We start from the raw sequence: 17,776 nt of genomic DNA, 5'->3' as shown, positions 1-17,776 counted from the left end.
GGCACCTTTCGTCTTCCCCCGGCTGCTGCCGCGGGCCCACGCGCTCTGTCTACAGCCAGCCTTGTTATTTTTAACTCTGAGGATTCCCAGGCTCCAGGAATCACTGAGACTGGGTGGAGGTCCTGGCTGCCACCGTCCAGCTGGTGACTTATCTAGGGAGAGGAGGGTGGGGAGAAGTGGTTCTCTCTGGGGCTTCCCTTCACAGCAAGATACCAAAGACCAAAGAGAAGACGGGCGCCTTGGCATGCTGACGGGGACATGGCACCCATCAAGAAGGAGCTCACCCAGCGCCTGCCTCCCGAGGGCAGAAGGACGGAAAGCAGGCCCCGTGGACTCACTAGGCGGGCTGCTGAGGGTCCTGGCAGACGCCTGTGTTCTCTGACGTGGGGTAGACAGCCAGCAGTGCTGGGAAGTGTGGCTGCACCAGATGCGGATTCTCTTAAAACAAATGGTTCCGTATCCTTCATTAGTGTTTCACGAACCAGAGAAAAGCGGTCTATTCCCCAGTGTCAAGTTTACAAACACCATCCTGAGCCATCAACCAGCACAGCCATATGCTCTGGAAGACAGAAAGATCTTCTTTATTGCTTCCAAGTTGAGCTGAGAAAATTGTGAAAGTTTTGAAAATTTTACAGACTTGAAAAGTGAAAAGGAGCCTTGTTATTTTTAACTCTGTAGATTCCCAGGCTCCAGAAATCACTGAGTCTGGGTGGAGGGTCCTGACTGCCACCATCCAGCTGGTGACTTAGGACACATTTCTTAACCTCTCACCTGTAGGTCCCTTTCCTAGTAAATGCAGACAGTCATGCAGATCATGTCAGCCTGCACAGAGATTCCACTCTAATGCTCCAATCATTACCCACTCCTCCTCTATCAGGTTCAGGGTGATCCAGGACTCAGGCAGAGATCGGTCATATTAAGTGAATGCCCTCCAAGAGGCTTGAAATTCCACCTTTGGGGTTGGCATTTCTGTGTACTTTTTTTTTTTTTTTTGTACCAGGGATTAAACCCAAGGGTGCTTAACCACTGAGCCACAGCCACAGCCCTTTTTAAAAATATTTTATTTAGAGACAGGGTCTTGCTGAGTTGCTTAAGGCCTCCCTAAGTTGCTGAAGCTGGCTTTGAACTTGCGATCCTCCTGCCTCAGCCTCCCAAGCTGCTAGGATTCCAGGTGTGCACCACTGTGCCTGGCTACTGTGCACTTTTTATTCAAGAGGAAACTAAGGATCATATAACAAGGGAGATTTTCCCGACGCCACGCTGTGGGGGAGGAGCTGCAGGGCGTGCAATGGAGAATAGGTGTGTTCCAATTACCAGTCCACAGAACAGCATGTCTGTTGGGGCAGATCTATCAGGGAAGAGGGCAGAGGGTGCTTATTTTAAGGATAAAAATTGAAATCCTCAAAGTCACTCCCCCTCTGAGTAAGTGAAAACGGGCACATTGCTAATTTCTTTTTTGATTATTGCCAGGACCTCATGTGGGGTAGGCAAGAGTTCTACCATGTGATACAGCCCCAGTTCCAACAGCACTTAAGAAAAAGCAAGCAGAGGGTAGGGGTAAGGGGATGGTGTCCCGCTAAATTGCCCAGGCTGGCCTCAAACTTGCAATCATCCTGCCTCAGCCTCCTGAGTAGCTGGGATTACAGGTGGGCACCACTGCACAGTCTAGTATTGTTATTAACTTCAAATTTAAATTAAATGAATTCTGGTAAGGCTATGCTTTTCAGATAAATTTCAGAAAATATTTCTCTTTCTCCTGAAGAGACAGTGTTCAGACTACCTCTTCTTTCTTCTTTTAAAAACAGAACTTCTATTTTTAGTGGACAGTTACCAGAATAGAAACTATATCTCCCTAATGATTTTGAAACCAATTGGAGATAGAAACTAACTCTAGTCAGTAGCATGTAAGGATGGTGGAGCGTGCACATTTCCCCTTTGTCCTCCTTCCTGCCAGTGAAGAGGTAAATGTGCTAGGTGGAGTTTGAGCAGCCATTTTGTACCTTGAGGTACCACAAGTTAATATTGGCAGAGGGAAAGAGCAAAGATGATAGTGAAGCCACCATTTCAATGTAGATAGGAGAAGGCAATAAGCTCCTCTCCCATTTCAGCCCATCCTCCTTTGGCTTTTCTGTCACTCAGCCAAATCCAATCCTGCCTGATTGCTCCACGTCTTCCTGTAGAACTGTCTCCAACCACCCTGACTCCCTTTCCCCTAAGTGAATAGTGAGCTCTAGTTCTGGTATTTAAAAAATTCTCTCTCTCTCTCTCTCTCTCTCTCTCTCTCTCTCTCTCTCTCTCTCTTCATGCCTTCGTTTCAAGACATCCGACTTTGGAAGCAGTGTGGAGATGGTAAAGCCATGCAGGAACAAGACCCTTTATCCTGACTGTACCACAGGAAACTCTTTCAGAAATTTTTGTGGCCTTAAAGCAGCTTTGAAGATACTTAAAGGAACAGGCAAGTGGGTTTATTTCTGGCCAGTCCTGGGAACAAGAGCTGCAGCCCTCAGGCAGGGGCTTCCTGGTCCAGCCAAGGCTAATGGAGCGAGAGAACAGCTACGGAGAAGAGCCACCAGGTCCCCACCTGAACCAAGACACTGTAGCCAAGAGGCGCAGACACTGGGCTTCAAAGATCCTCCGCGAATGGGATGGCTTCCATGTAGCTTTTGTACAGCCTGCGAAACCACTTGCGAGTTGCTGGGCTACCCCGGAGAAGGAGGGGAGACAGATGGGTCAGGTGACTTCACAGATGGGGCTGAACTTCCCATCTCTCCCCCAGCCTCACCCTTGCCGGGGCCTTTTGGAAAACAACCCCGTATCTGGACTCGCCAGTAAAAAGCAGAAAATTACCTGCATTTCCGCCCTGGTTTTGGGTTACTGAAAAAAAAGTTCTGGGCTTCCCAAAGTTCATACAAAAATCAAGGGCATTTTATTTAACCACAAATTTGAGCCCTCCCCCGGCCCCCAAATAAAGGCCACAGTGACCTCGCTCCTCATGCCTGGGGACAGGCTGCTTGGCCCTCGCTCCAGTGCTGCCCAGAGTTTTCCTGTCAAGTATTGCCAGGGAGCTGTTTGCCACTTTCCAGAACGCAGCCCTGACCAGAAACTCCAAGCAGCACGCACAGAGGAAATGGGGTCGGAAAAGAAATGCAGGGGCTCAGAACCTCCAGTGCCACCGTGTCTGTCACAGTGGCTCTCCCTTCAGGGACTCGTGCACATAGCGCACTGCTCACAGAGTTCACTACCACCTTTAAATACAGGTGGTGTGTGTGTGTGTGTGTGTGTGAGAGAGAGAGAGAGAGAGAGAGAGAGAGAGAGAGAGAGAGAGAGAGAGCTGGCTGGTTTGGGTCTACAAATATCAATTTGAGTAAGTACTTTTAAAAAACACTTCTCTGGGAACCATGACAGCTCTGCCTTGGGCCCAGAATGACCACAGAGTTTGATCCTTAAGGTCTCTCGTGATCACCTGACCACTGTGCTCGACCAAGTGGACAGGGGAGTCTTCAGATCTCCCTGAGAAAATGGCAGCAGTGTCCACGGGTGAGCACACAGGCCTGGAGGAAAGGCCCAGGGATCAGGACTGGGTGAGTGGGAGAAGGATGGGGACCCTTAATAACAACTTCCAGGTTTATGAAGTCTCCTGAAAAAAGAGCCTTGGTTCTTTCCCCACCTGGAGAGAAAACACTCCCAATAAAAGATTTGAAGCAAGAAGGAGCTGGAGGTAAGAACGAAGGTATCATTTCAGAACCAGGGGGGCCACTAGTCATTAGAGAACAGCAGCCCTGACTTATTAGAGAGCAGATGCCATTTGCAGGCCTGGAAGATCCCGCCCGGAACCCCCCCAAAGCCCCTGGAATCTCCAGAGTCCTGTGAGATAGTTCTGCTTGAGCCAGGCCAATGGAAATCCAGTTCACCTCCCAGCCCAAGAGGACACCTCTGCACCTCCTGTTTCTCGAGGGGACACGTGGAATGAGCAGCAAGCCTTCCCCACGGCCTGGGAAGGTTTACCAACACCCAGGGCTTCCTTCCGCAAGCTCCCCAGCACCACCAGCCGCTGTCGCTACAGTGACACCACCCTCGCCTGAAGCATTCATTTAATGGGAAATAAATACTATTTGGTAAACTGAAACAAAGTGCTATATTAAGGGGAAAAGTTCTACTTATTCCACTATCTTTCTGAAATGGTCACGTGGAAACCTTAAGGACCTGTGACCCTAGGAGAGTAGGGCAGCTCCGTGGCCCCGAGCGAGGCAGCTGCTGTCCCCTTTCTTCCTGTCATAAATGCAGCTTAGGCTCTGAGTGCAAAGCGGCCACCGATGCATAGTTACGGCTGATGCTGTTGGAAATGCATAAAAGCGAGGGACTTGGAGTTACAATTCCCAGTGCCACCGTAACTCAGCCTCATCACGCCGTCTGTCTGTGAGGTGAACTACCGAACCGAGTTCACTTTTACGGTCTCCGTTACACATGTGTGATGTGAAAGGGTGAGTGGGGGACAGGGAGCCATAATCCTGCATTTTCTGATAGTTATGACTTTAAAATGAGTTTATAATAGCTACTCTTTCTAACTTGTGGGATTTTGTGTGTGTGTGTGTGTGTGTGTTATTCTGGTCGAGTCTGTTTTTCATTGAATTTTCAGATTCTCAGAACTATTCTGGTAGATTCCTCATTTCTGTTCAGATCGACAATTTGCTTCATCTTAAGCAATACTCATGAAGGGCCCGTTACAGGCAGGGGTGCTGCTCTAGAAACAGAGGTGGCTGAACACCATCCCTGTTCTCGATTCCCCCATCTGGTCAAGGAGTTACTAGGCACACAAATAAGCACAGCACACAGTAGGGCCATGAATAAAGAGAATGATTCTTGATAGAGCGTCTGACTCCACGGAGGTGAGAAAGGGGAGGGATCCAGACTGCATTAACCCTCGACTACACGGCCCTGTGCTAAGCAGTTGATGAACCTTATAGTTCATGCTGCGTGTTTTAAAGGTCACCGTCCATATTACAGAGATGCGCCCTGAGCTCTTTGGCTAGCAGGTGGTGCAGCAGGGTCTGATGGCACTGTCCATCTCCAGAACTCGCGCTGTTTCCCTCCACCACAGGCAGAGTTTGAATTACGTCTTGAAGAATATACAGGCTTTATTTATTTATTTATCTTAGTTGTCAATGGGCCTTTATTTATATGTGATGCTGAGAATCATCCCAGTGCCTCACACATGCTAAGCAAGCGCCCTACCACTGAGCCACAACCCCAGCCCCAGGTTTTATTTTTTAAATCCTGTTTTCTTCCCCTCATTAAAGCAAAACTTTTTGGTAATAAATGTTTTGGAAACAGAGAACTAAACGGAAAAAAAAAATACACAGGTACTACCCTATTGTCCAGAAATGACTACTCGGAATACTTTAGTGTCTTTTTTTCAAAACATGTTTTGACAGACAAGAGTTGTTCATTTGTTAATCTGCTTATTGCTTACTTGACAACTCTAGTTTATATATATATATATATATGGGTTTGTGACTTTCTTTTTCACTTACTGTAAACTGTTGCAGGCTGGAAAGGGGCTCGACAGGTGAGTGAGGGTCAGGGCAAAGGTGGGCACAGCAAGGACAGGACCCTGACCTCCTGGCAAGCCGTGGAGCCCGGCACCCTTGGGTTAGGGGTCAGGACAAGGTTCTGAAAGCCACATGGAGGCACACTACCCAGCACAGAGGTGGCAGCCAGTACGGGTCAAGTGTGCCTTCCTGGTGGGAGGGAGCTGATGGCTCTCAGGCAGGGAGTGCCAAGCTGCCAAGGGGCATGGGGGTGACAGAGGGCCACTGGGGATCCAAGAAGGAAGGCGAGGGGCTGGGCACGGTGGTGCACGCCTGTAATCCCAGCAGCTTGGGAGGCTCAGCAGGAGGATCACGGGTTCAAAGCCAGCCTCAGCAACATTGCGACACTAAGAAACTCAGTGAGACCCTGTCTCTAAATAAAAAGTAAAAAGCGCTGGAGATGGGGCTCAGTGTTCAATCCCCAGTACCAAAAAGAAGAAGAAGAAGAAGAAGAGGAAAGAAGGCAAGGACTTTAAGAGAAGGCAGGCGTGGGGGATAGAGGGGAGAAGGAGGAACATGGGGGTGAAACACAGCATTCTCCTCGAAGCTAACAAATACTGTGAGCCCAGACTCCAAAACCTGGAGACCAGCAAAAGCTTTGTGTTGTAAAAGATGAGAAGAAAACTGAACGGCTTCCTGTTTGGTGTTCAGGTAAGAGAAGCCTACGTTACTATCCCAAGACAAGTTGACATACTTCATTAAATTCATACCTCTAGTGTACAAGGTAGGTCTCCACATGGCCACAACTTTTTTTCTTCCTGCCTCCTGAGGACGGTGGTAGGTGACTGTCACACCTGGAGGCGGCCCTTCATAGCTGTGGATGTGAAGTCCATGAGCTATAGTCCTGGAATGTGTGTCTGGAAACACCTCCGTGTGGCTGCAGGAGCTTCGGCATGTTCAGATCACCTGTGTTGACCATTCATGCCCATCTCTCCCCTTCACTAGCTGGAGATCCTCGAGAGCAGAGCAGAAACTATGGTGTCTTTGTATTCTAAGTACCTGGCCCAGGAGCAAAGAAAGCAAGTTCTCAATAAGTGGCTCTTGAATGATTATTTCAACTGCAAGAAACAGTATCCACATGGACATGTGTATGTATTTTATGTGTAATAATAGACATAACACATATAGATATATGTTGAATAGATAGGTATCTATTCATCTATTTATAAGTGGAGAGATACCTGTTTATATTCATGTGTGTTTATAAGTCATCTATTAAGTTGTACCAGCCCTTCAGTCTGGCTGTACTACCCCCTTTCCTTACTGTGGCCAGTATAAAAAAAAGGGGGGGAACCTTGATTATCAGTGCCTTATTCTCTAAGCAGGTGAACTTTACTTTGTAAAAGTGTTTCTGAAAGAAATTCCCTACGAATCAGATTTTGCTATAGTAAGTTCAATTCTAAATGTATCTAAGGAATCGATTATTTAACAAATCATTAATATATATACTTTTACAAAGTGAATAATCATTTCTATAAAGTGAAACATCAATTATAAATTTATCAGTTTTCAAGTCCAAGCTTGATATATCAGGTCTGCTTAAAACTGGGGCATGCCTACCCCACTTCAAACTTCGATCCTCCTCCAGGGCAGATGGAGGGAAGAGTTCCCTTGCTCACTTGTGTGGGGTGGGGAGGCTGGTGGAAGAGTGTGGGATTCACGTGGGGATGTTCTTGGGCTCACAATCACTGGAGCTCATGGGATGCATAATAAGAATCACTGTATTATTTTGATCATATTTAGCACAGAAGTTTTAAGAAACCATGCAAATAATCCAACGTCTGCTTCATTAAACTTATTAGTAATGCTGAGGTGGGTGGGAAGGGAATCTTCTTTTTTTCTTTCCCACATTTTTTAATTGGTGCATTATAGTTGTACATACTGATGGGATTTGTTGTTACATATTCATACCTGCACATAATATCACAATATAATTTGCAATATTACTCCCCTAGCACTTCCCTCCTCCCTCCTTACCTCCCATCTGTTGGTCCCTTTCTTGTACGGATCTCCCTTTGATTTTCATGAGATCAACCCCCATCCTTCTTTTAATTTTTCCTCTCCAGCTTCTACATCTGTGAGAGGACTTATGACCTTTGACCTTCTGAATTTGATTTATTTCACTTAACATAATGGTCTCTAGTTCCATCCATTTTCTGGTAAATGACATAATTTCACTTTTTTATGACTGAATAAAATTCCATTGTGTATATGCACCACATTTTCTTTATCCATTCTTCTGTTGATGGACACCTAGGCTGGTTCCAGAGTGTGGCTGTTGTGAATTGTGCTGCTATGAACACGGATACACAGGTGTCACTGGAGTGTGGTGACTTTAGTTCTGCAGGGTAAACACCCAGGAGAGGTGCAGCTGGGTCCTATGGTAGTTCCATGTCTAGCTCCTCTTTTGAGGAGCCTCATACTGATTTCCAGGGAGAGGATCTTAGGCTGCTGGGGGGCTGGGAGATTGGGTGCTAACTTTGCTTTAATGGCAGCATCGTTGGTTTAGGATTATGACTTTTGTTTTTCTCCAAAGAGAAGATTTCGGCGGGGCCCTGGGTTGTCTTTTCAGGCCTTCCTAAAGACATCGGACACGGGGTTGTCGAGGCAGCTGGCAGAGCTGGGGCATGTCCTGATTCACGGGGGCTGCCAGGACAAGGTGCCACCCCTGGGAGACCTGAAGCACATTTGCTCTCAGTTCTGAGGCCGCAGGTCTGGGATGGAGGCCTGGCTGGCAGCTGGCTCCTGTTCAGAGTGTCCTCGGGGGTGTTCTCCCCGTGCTCCATGTCTTTCTGTGTCCAAACGTCCTCTCCTTGTGGGGACATCAGTCCGATTGGATGAGGACTCACCTAATAGTTTCATTTTCATGTGATCACCTCTTTTAGACCCCTGCCTACAAACATGGCCTCTGTAGTTCTGGAGTGAAGAACGTGTGAATGGGGGCTCAGTTCAGCCCACGGCAGGAGAACCCTTTGACCAGCCGGGAGCCCAGAATCCTACCCATGCTGTGGAGTCCGCAGACCAGGAGACAGCGATGGTGCCTTCCACTTCTTTCTTTCCTCTATAATAACGACCCGTAAGGAAAAAGGCTCATTCTTTGCATTGCACAGACGTGAGCAGCAGGGCTGGGAGCCTGAAGCCTGTCTCTAAGATACCAAGGGTCTGTCCCCTCGAGCCATGTAATTAATTCTCTACGCTAAAGTCACTCCCTGGTGTCGATTCCCACCACCCGCTCCATCCACCCATCCTCTGGTCTTCAGAGGGCCCAGTCAGAAGCAGGTCCATGCTGACAGGCAATTATGCAGATCCATGAATTCATAATTCAAAATAAACCCATCAAAATATTTGCTCTTACTTTTAACCCCATTGTGGCCCGAGTGGAAATGTTAAGGCGCTGCAGAGAAGATGAATATTGCAGACCAAAGCTTTCCCACAGCCTCTCGCCCCTTCAGCATTCTAATCCCATTGAGGATATTTATGCCTGGCCAGGGGCTGCGCTGGGGGCTGGGCTCCCGCAGGTCACCCTCTCACAGCCTCACCCGGCTTTCTAGAGACCAGCTGCCTGTTGCTATGGTGATTTGGTTACGGAAGGGCAACATAGGGCACCTAACCTGAGTGCTTTTTTAACCAAACCACATGCTTATTAAAAGAAAGGAGAAAGTTTCCATTAAACTATCTGGGCTGATTACATTTGGAAACTTAATAACGTGTTGACTCAAATAAGTCCCATTGAACTGAACCCCGCAGGGCTCCGGGTTCACCAGGGGAACAAATACCTCTGATGAAGCTTGGCATCTTAACCCTGTTTAACATTTTAATTAAGAAGGGAAAATTCGGTGTCATTTGCTTTTCTGCGGTCTCCAGGAGCGGCAGGGGACACGCTTGAGAATTCCCCCAAGAGTACAGCGGAAAGAAATACATTAGCTAATTAGGGATGATGCAAAACATCCATGTACAGGATTCATATGCTGCTGCGTTGCTTTGTTGGCCAACTTTGCTACTTTCCAGGAGGATTTCTCAGAAGGGGATGCGTGCAAGTACCTGCTCTTTCTTCTTCTTTTAAAAATACCATTGATGGAGAGCTAAACGGTTGCCTGGCTTTTACTCTACACAGACAGAGAAGAGAGGTGTGAGCTATGGCCCGCCTTCGGGAGACACCCGGCATTTATTAACTTCAGAAAAGTCATCCCCAAATCCACATTCATAAACCAGAAAAACCCACCATTTTGTTAGCCTCTCCTTTTCCTAGCCAGGCGGGCACCCTGGGGAAAGTTTCTTTGGATGGCCCAGTTAAGGAGAAAACATTCTCTTCCCTGGATTGCAAATGAGCCTGTGAAAGGGAGTTTAAAAAAAAAGCAATCCAGGACAGGGGCAGACACAAGGAGCCCAGAGGGCTGGTCAGCTGTGTCTATACTGGTCAGGCTACCAGCTTGGTAGAAAAATCGATTTCACTAGAGGATGTGTACAGATTTTTAGTGTATTTCTACACTCATAAGCAGAGACTTTCTCTTTGTTTCATTTTGTTTTGCAACCCCACCCTGGGTGTTCTGCTAATTTTGAGCCCCTCCCTCAGTCACCCCCTCCCCAGCCAGTCCTGGGCTGTGAGTTTACTTCCTGGGAAACCTCATGTCCTGTTTGGCCTGCTGTCTCCTTTGGGGCCCCCAGGGAAAGCAACACCCCATAACCCCCTCTGTCTCCGGACCCAAAAGGGATGGAGAACAACTGAACTATGTGTTAATTGCGTTAAGGCGCTTTCTCTAATGAAATAGTGGCTTTCTCCATAGCAACGGTGATTAAACCATGCAGAATCGCGGGTCCTCCAGGGCCTGTCTGTCTGGGAAGTGATTGCCACTTTACAGAACAATTCAGTCCAGATAGAAGTTTATTGTGCACATTTTGCCGGAGCTGACTGCTCAGGTCACACTCCCCAAAGCCTCTTTCTCTCCCTCTGAGCACTATTTTCAAGCTGACTTGGGGGTGGGAGCCACAGGATATGTGCCTCCTGGTTGGGGGGGTGGTAGATGAGGATGCATGGAGCTGGGGGTGGGGAGGAGAGAGAGAAGAGATCCTGGGCTCCTGTTCAGGGGGTGGGGAGGAAAAAACTCCAAAGCCTGCAGCTTGAATGTAAGTCAGCTCTAAAGAAGACCCATGCTTCATTAAGCAGCTTTAAAAATGCTCATTGAGATGCCCAGAGGGGGTAAGGTAAATTCCCTTTCCATTTTTGTGTGTCTTTCAAAAGCACACAGCATTCCTATTTTATACACTGTAGGGTAAATGATTTTCAAAGTTGGAGGGAGGGGGAAATACACATTATCTGGACCAAAACACGCAGAAAGGAGTGCGATCATGGTGCTGATGACCCACCATCCCAAACAGAGGGGCGGGTCCTCCCTGGGTCCTGCTTCTTTCTTCCTCTCATGCCCAAGGAATGGCCTTTTCTCCTCTCCTGCCTGTAGCCTAAGCTGGAAATACAGAGCTTAGGTCACCCACAAATATGGTGCTGGCCAAAAGTCTCCAGGAGGCACTGCCTGAGGTCAAAGACACATTTTGAAATATCCAAAGAAATGAAATACAACTGTAATTTTAAGATCTAGACCTGAGTTTGAACACATCCAAAATATGTTCTTACTATAACAGAATCTGCTTTAAATATGTCCAATTGCCAGGTGCAGTGGTGCAGGCCTGTGATCTCAGCTACTGGGGAGGCTGAGGCAAGAGGATTGCAAGTTCAAGGCCAGCCTGGGCATTTTAGGAAGACCCTATCTCAAAACAGAATAAAAAGGGTTGAGAATGTAGCTCACTGGTACAGCACTTACTCTCCTAACATAAGGGAGGCCCTGGGTTCAATCCCCAGTAACCCCCACCCCCTGCCACCCCGCAATATCCAAGTTAAGGGCCTAAACTCTGGATTGCAAAGTCCAGGTTTGAATCCTGGATCTGCCACTCAGTCCTGTGTCCTAAAGGAAGTCCCCAAATCTCTTGGTGCCTCTGTTTCCCTATTTGCAAAACAGAGATGAGAGTAGCAACTACCTCATGTGATTGTTGAGACAATTATAGGAAAGAATTAACAAAGCACTTACTTCCTGGCACAACTGGGCTCAAAAATAATAAGAGTCATGACAGCCACACAGCGCAGTGCCCTGTTGGGTGCACACAGCACCCTGGCTCACCTAGGTCTTTACCTCCATCATCTTCCTGATGATTCTGAGCTAGTCTTTTTTTTTTTTTTCCTTTTTTTTTTAACTGGTGCATTATAGTTGCACATATTGACAGGATTTGTTGTTGCACATTTGTACATCTGACACATCCAGGTGCCCCTCACTGAAGGGCAGCCAACCCCCCCCCCACCACCACCACTACCAGGCACTGCCAGACCAGCCAGAAGAGACCAGTTGCTGGCTACAAAACAAACAGAGAAATCCAAACCCCAGCCTCCAACCCTGGGGACCAGGAATGTTCTAGGCGATGAAAGAGATGCAGACAGTCCTATGCCCTGGGGGCTGCTGGGCAGGGCGGCTCTCAGTGGTGGAGGAGGATTGGGGTGGCAGCCCAGGCCAAGGAGCCAGGCAAGCTTCCCAGGGATGCTTGCTTCTATTTTTACTCACAAAATTGAAAAGATAAATACTTAAAGGGACTTGAAGAGCTTAGATTTCGCTAGGAAATAAAAATGCTATTTATACTGGCATCAAGTATAATTTTTCACACTTTCAAAATGTTTGAAGAAAACTGGATGAAGGCCACAAATCAAAATATTTATCATACCGAGAAATTCGTGTGCTACTGTGATCTGTTTTCTACTTTAGAAAGCAATTCATTATTATTACTATTATGCTAGTAATACTATTGCCCAGATTTTCTGATCCCAAGGGAAAACTTCATTACTTTAGGCAAAGAGTCTTGTAATTACATTATGCACACTGGGTATTGAATATGAATTGGCAACGCCCTCCAAAGGCATTTGCCTAAATGGCTGCAGGAGCAGCAAGGACAGATTAGTGAAGACCCCAGTGGCCAGCAGAACCTCCCTAAGCAGATGGACCCTCTCAAGGGGCCAACACCATCAGCTGTGCTGGGAGCTTGTGAGAAGAGCAGATGCCAACAGCCCCCCTGAGGTCTACAGAATCAAAATGAGCAAGAAGGAACATGACCACACAGTGAATTTCCCAGCCTCCCTAGCAGCTGGGTGTGGCCAAGTGACTAAGTTCTGGCCATCAGTAGGTGAGCAGAAATGATGTGGTTTTGCACCTATAGGGAAGGACCCTGCGCCTCTCCACTTGCTGGGGAGACTTTAGCATAATGGAAGGGGTGAAGCAGCCGTTGTGGACCACAACTGGAACCCCATGCTTATGGTGACAGAGCAAAGGAGGTTTATCACTTATCATACTCACTTTACTTTCTACCTCTTTTATGATACCACCTTCTAGTTGCAACCTGTATATACTTTTTTCCTATAGACTACGAGCCATCTGTGGACAGAGACCAATTTTTTTTTTTATTATTTTTTAAACTCTGTACATTATTCAGTTATCTGTCTTGTCTATTAGAGGTCCAATAACTATCAATAAATGAATGAGTGAATGAATAAATTGATGAACGAATAGTGATTTATTATGAAGATGTACTCACTTACCTTCTCCTGGTCAAAGATGGGATTTTATGTGGTTCAATAAGGATAATCATTGAGTTTTTTCAAGATGGCGGAAGAGAGAAGGTCACTTTCCTGGCTGCTCGTGGAGCGAAACCAAGAAAGCAGACAGGCAGCTTCTCATCAAGGTGGATGAACAAAAAAAAAGCAGGCACTCTACTGGAATTTAAAACTGGACAATCAAAGCAGATCAGGTTGGATATATTAAAATAAGGAAGAAATTCCCAGCAGCATAGCCACTGCCACGGCCTGGCCAGAAGCACCCGCCAGAAAGGTCCCTCCATGCATAGTGGAGGGAAAAGGGAATTAAAGGAACCTGCATTTTGGGGAGGCCTGAGGCGTGTCTGGGTGTGGCGCATTTAGAGACCAAGGACATTGTCCAGCAAACCTGAAAGACGTGCTGCACCATATCTGTGTGCAGAGAAAGACGCCATCTCTCCAGGCCTCAATCAGAGGACAAAGGAAGGAACCATTTTGCACCCACAGTATGTGGGGGCCAGTCTCCAAGGGGACTGATTCCTAACAAACCTGAATTTGGCCCAAAATACAGGTTCAGTAAACACACACTACACAACACAGAGTGTGCTTAAGTGGCCAGGAGAAAATCAAACATGGAAAGAGGTTTACACTGGGTACAACAGTCATGGAAACCCACGTGGCTCTACCCCTCCCACTCTGATCCGACAGCTTGCAGGACCTGCTGGGAGAGAGGCATCTGGCTGGGAACTTGGAAGGGCAAGGGCAGAAAAGATTGGAGACTGAACCCAAGACTAGAAAACCGGGGGCCAAAGGTGACACAGGGGACTAAGAATTGGGTCCCCCCCACATGAGAAGAACCCAAGGGAGATTTCTGGGGTACCAACAAGTGCTGGGCACTGGAGGTGCTAATTTAAAAATTCCAGACCAACTGGCATTAACCCCAGAGGGGAGAGCAACACACTCCAGAAGACCCCACCTAAAACTGCTGAGAAGAGAAGCTGAGAATCTTTTCAACTCCAGTAGAAAGAATTCTTTAATTTTTTATCACAGTCTTTTTTTTAAATCTCTTTCTCTGTTTAATTGTGACCTTAATGGTACATGGACATTTATACAGTTTCCTTTTTTTTTTTTTTCTTCTCATCTCTATCATTTTTGAAGCCAGATATTTTTCATAGATTAGTTTTTTTTTAACTTGGATGTTTGATTAGTATATTTTAGTTTTGTTTTGAATTCTTTTATTTTTATTTTTTAACTTAAAAAAATTTTACTTTATATATACTTTTGTCGCCTACATGTTTCCCTTAATTATCTCTTCTACTAACAGCCAATCTCTATCATTCTTTCACTCTTCCTTTAATTTTTACTTCTTCTCTCCTCCCTCATAATCATACCCTATATCACTTCTGTTCTCTTCCTTTCTACCAATTAAAATTATAAACCCTTTTGCAGACTTGCTGTTTTTTTATTGTAGGCAATAACTGATCATGCAATTTCTATTTATTGTGACAATTAACATCATTGACATCACAGCAGGAGCTATTTGGTTTAATGCTGTAAATTGTTTGCATTGATTGTTGTTATTATTTGTCTCCCCCCTCAACAGGGAGGTTCTGGAAACCTCCAGGGACACTGTAAGTCCACAGGATAGAAACTCTATTGCCTCAGATCCGTACTGTTAGATGGGTAGACACACCAGCAACATGAAAAAGCAAAGGAACAAATTGCCCAAACAAATCAAGATACTCCAACAACAGAATCCATCAACACCCAGTGGAAGAAATGTCAGAGAAGTAGTTTAGAATGTACATAGTTAAACTGATCTGTGAAGTAAAGGATGATATAAGAAATGAGATCAGAGAGAAAATACAGGAAGTGAAGATAAGTTCAATAAAGAGAGAAATTCTGAAAAGCAAACAAACAAGCAGATCCTCAAAATGAAGGAAACAAAAAAACAAATTATAAATTCAATAGAAAGCATCACCAACAGACTAGACCACTTGGAAGACAGAACCTCAGGCAATGAAGACAAAATAGAGTTGACCATGGAGAGAAGATGTTAAGAAACTTAACAAGAACTTCCAAGAACTGTGGGATAACATGAAAAGACCAAATTAAGATTTATCAGGATAGATGAAGGTGAACCAAAGGAATACACAATCTTTTCAATGAAATAATATCAGAAAAATTCCCAAATCTAAGAATGAAATGAAAAATCAAATACAAGAGGCTTACAGGATCCCAAATGTACAAAATTACAACAGACCTACACCAAGACACATTATAATAAAAATGCCTAACATACAGAATAAGGATAAAATTTTAACAGCTGTGAGAGAAAAAGTATCAGATCATGTATACAGGGAAACCAACTCAGATCTCAGCTGATTCTCAATCCAGACCCTCAAAGCTAGGAGGTCCTGGAATAACATATACCAAGCTCTCAAAGGAAATGGATGCCAACCAAGAATCCTATATCCAGAAAAATTAAGCTTCAGATTTGAAGATGAAATAAAAACCTTCTATGATAAACAAGAGTTAAAAGAATTTGCAACTAGAGGGGCTGGGGCTGGGGCTCAGTGGTAGAGTGCTTGCCTAGCACATGCGAGCCGCTGGGTTCCATCCTCAGCACCACATAAAAAATAAATGAATAAATAAAATAAAGGTAATGTGTCTAACTACAACTAAAAAAAGGGAAAAAAAAGAATTTGCAACTAGAAAGCCTATACTACAGAACATTCTCAACAAAATATTCCATGAAGATGCTATGAAAAAAAAAAAAAGTGAAAACCAGCAAAGGGAGGAACTACACTAAAGAAACAGCCAACCAAAGGAGAAACTCATTCAAATGAAAACCTAGAAATAAACCCAAATGACCGGGATACAGATCATATCTCAGTAAAAACCCTGGACATTAATGGACTAAACTCATCAATCAAAAGGTACAGACTGGCAGATTGGATTATTAAACAAGACCCAACAATAAGCTGTCTCCAAGAGCCTCACCTCATAGGCAAAGACATCCACAGACTGAAGGTGAAAGGATGGGAAAAAACGTATCGCTCACATGGACTGAGGAAACAAGCAGGGGTTTCTATGCCCACATCAGAAAAAGTGGACTTTAAGCAAAAGTTAATCAGAAGGGAGAAAAAAGGCCACTTGGTACTGCTTAAGGGAATTATATGTCAACAAGACATAACAATCATAAATATTTATGCCCTAAACAATGGAGCATCTACATACATCAAACAAACCCTTCTCAATTTCAAGAATCAAACAGACCACAGCCCGATAATACTGTGTAACTTTAACATGCCTCTGTCACCACTGGATAGATCCAACAAACAAAAACTAAATAAAGAAGCTATAGAAGTAAGAAATACAATTGATAATTTAGGCTCAACAGACATATATAGAATATTTCATCCATTAATGACTGAACACACTTTCTTCTCAGCAGCACATGGATCCTTCTCTAATATAGACCATGTTATGTAAGCTATCACATAGCTGGCATACAATAATGTTACCTTAATATATTTTAAGCATCTGTAGGGTCATTTTGATAGCTCCCTTTCCATTGATACTAATTTTTGTGTTCTTGTTTTTTCTTGATTAGACTTGTTTTCATCAAATTAGCTGTATTATTTCTTCTCTATTTCATATATTTATGCTCCTACTCTTATTTTTCCTTCCTACTGCACAATTGGAAACTAATTTGATTGTTATTCTAGCTCCTCTCTGATATGAGCACTGTAAGTTATAAATGTTCATCTGACTATTGTTTCATCCCAGAGATCCTGATATTTCAAGCATTTATTATCATTTAATTCAAGGCATTCTTTATTTACTTTTCTTGTGCTTTCTTCCTTGACCTCTGAGATACTTATAAATGTGCCATTTAATTTTGAAAAGTTGACGTATGGGGGTAGGGTTCCATATATCTTAAGGTGATTGATTTCTAATGTAATAAATCATGCAGAAAACACAGTCTGTATGATTTTAAATTTAAAAAGTAATGGAAATGCTTCTTATATTGATTGCATTGGTTATATAAATGTCAAAACTGATCAAATTGCATACTTCAAATATGTGCATTTTATTGTACTTTAATTTTACCTCAGTAAAGCTATAAAGGGAAAAGGATAATCATTGCAATGAACTAAAATTCATCAAGTACATTTAAGTCCATGAATTTCTGATCGTTTATATATAGACATACATGTGCAGATGCATGTATTTAATCATTCACCTTCAGAGAGTAAGAAGAAAATTCATTATCATGAAAACTGACAGATAAAGGGGAAGGAACCAAACATTTATCCTTTATTTCCTATGTGATCTGTACCAGATAGTAAGCAAAGAGAAGTGTTTTTTAAACACATCATCCTGCTTAATAAATGATAGTATTAGAGCATTACCATCTTGCAACTCTTCCCCTGCAAGGAATTAATAGACCCATTTAAAGGCTTCTAACATCACAAGAACAGAGGTAAGACACTGTGTGGCTCCTGGCTTCTGTAATCCAGTCAAAGAGATCCAACTGCTCAAGTCTCTGACGTGCAAG

The sequence above is a fragment of the Marmota flaviventris genome, chromosome 4, assembly GCF_047511675.1.
Source record: "Marmota flaviventris isolate mMarFla1 chromosome 4, mMarFla1.hap1, whole genome shotgun sequence".
NCBI lineage: Eukaryota > Metazoa > Chordata > Mammalia > Rodentia > Sciuridae > Marmota > Marmota flaviventris.
This window is presented reverse-complemented; position numbering follows the sequence as displayed.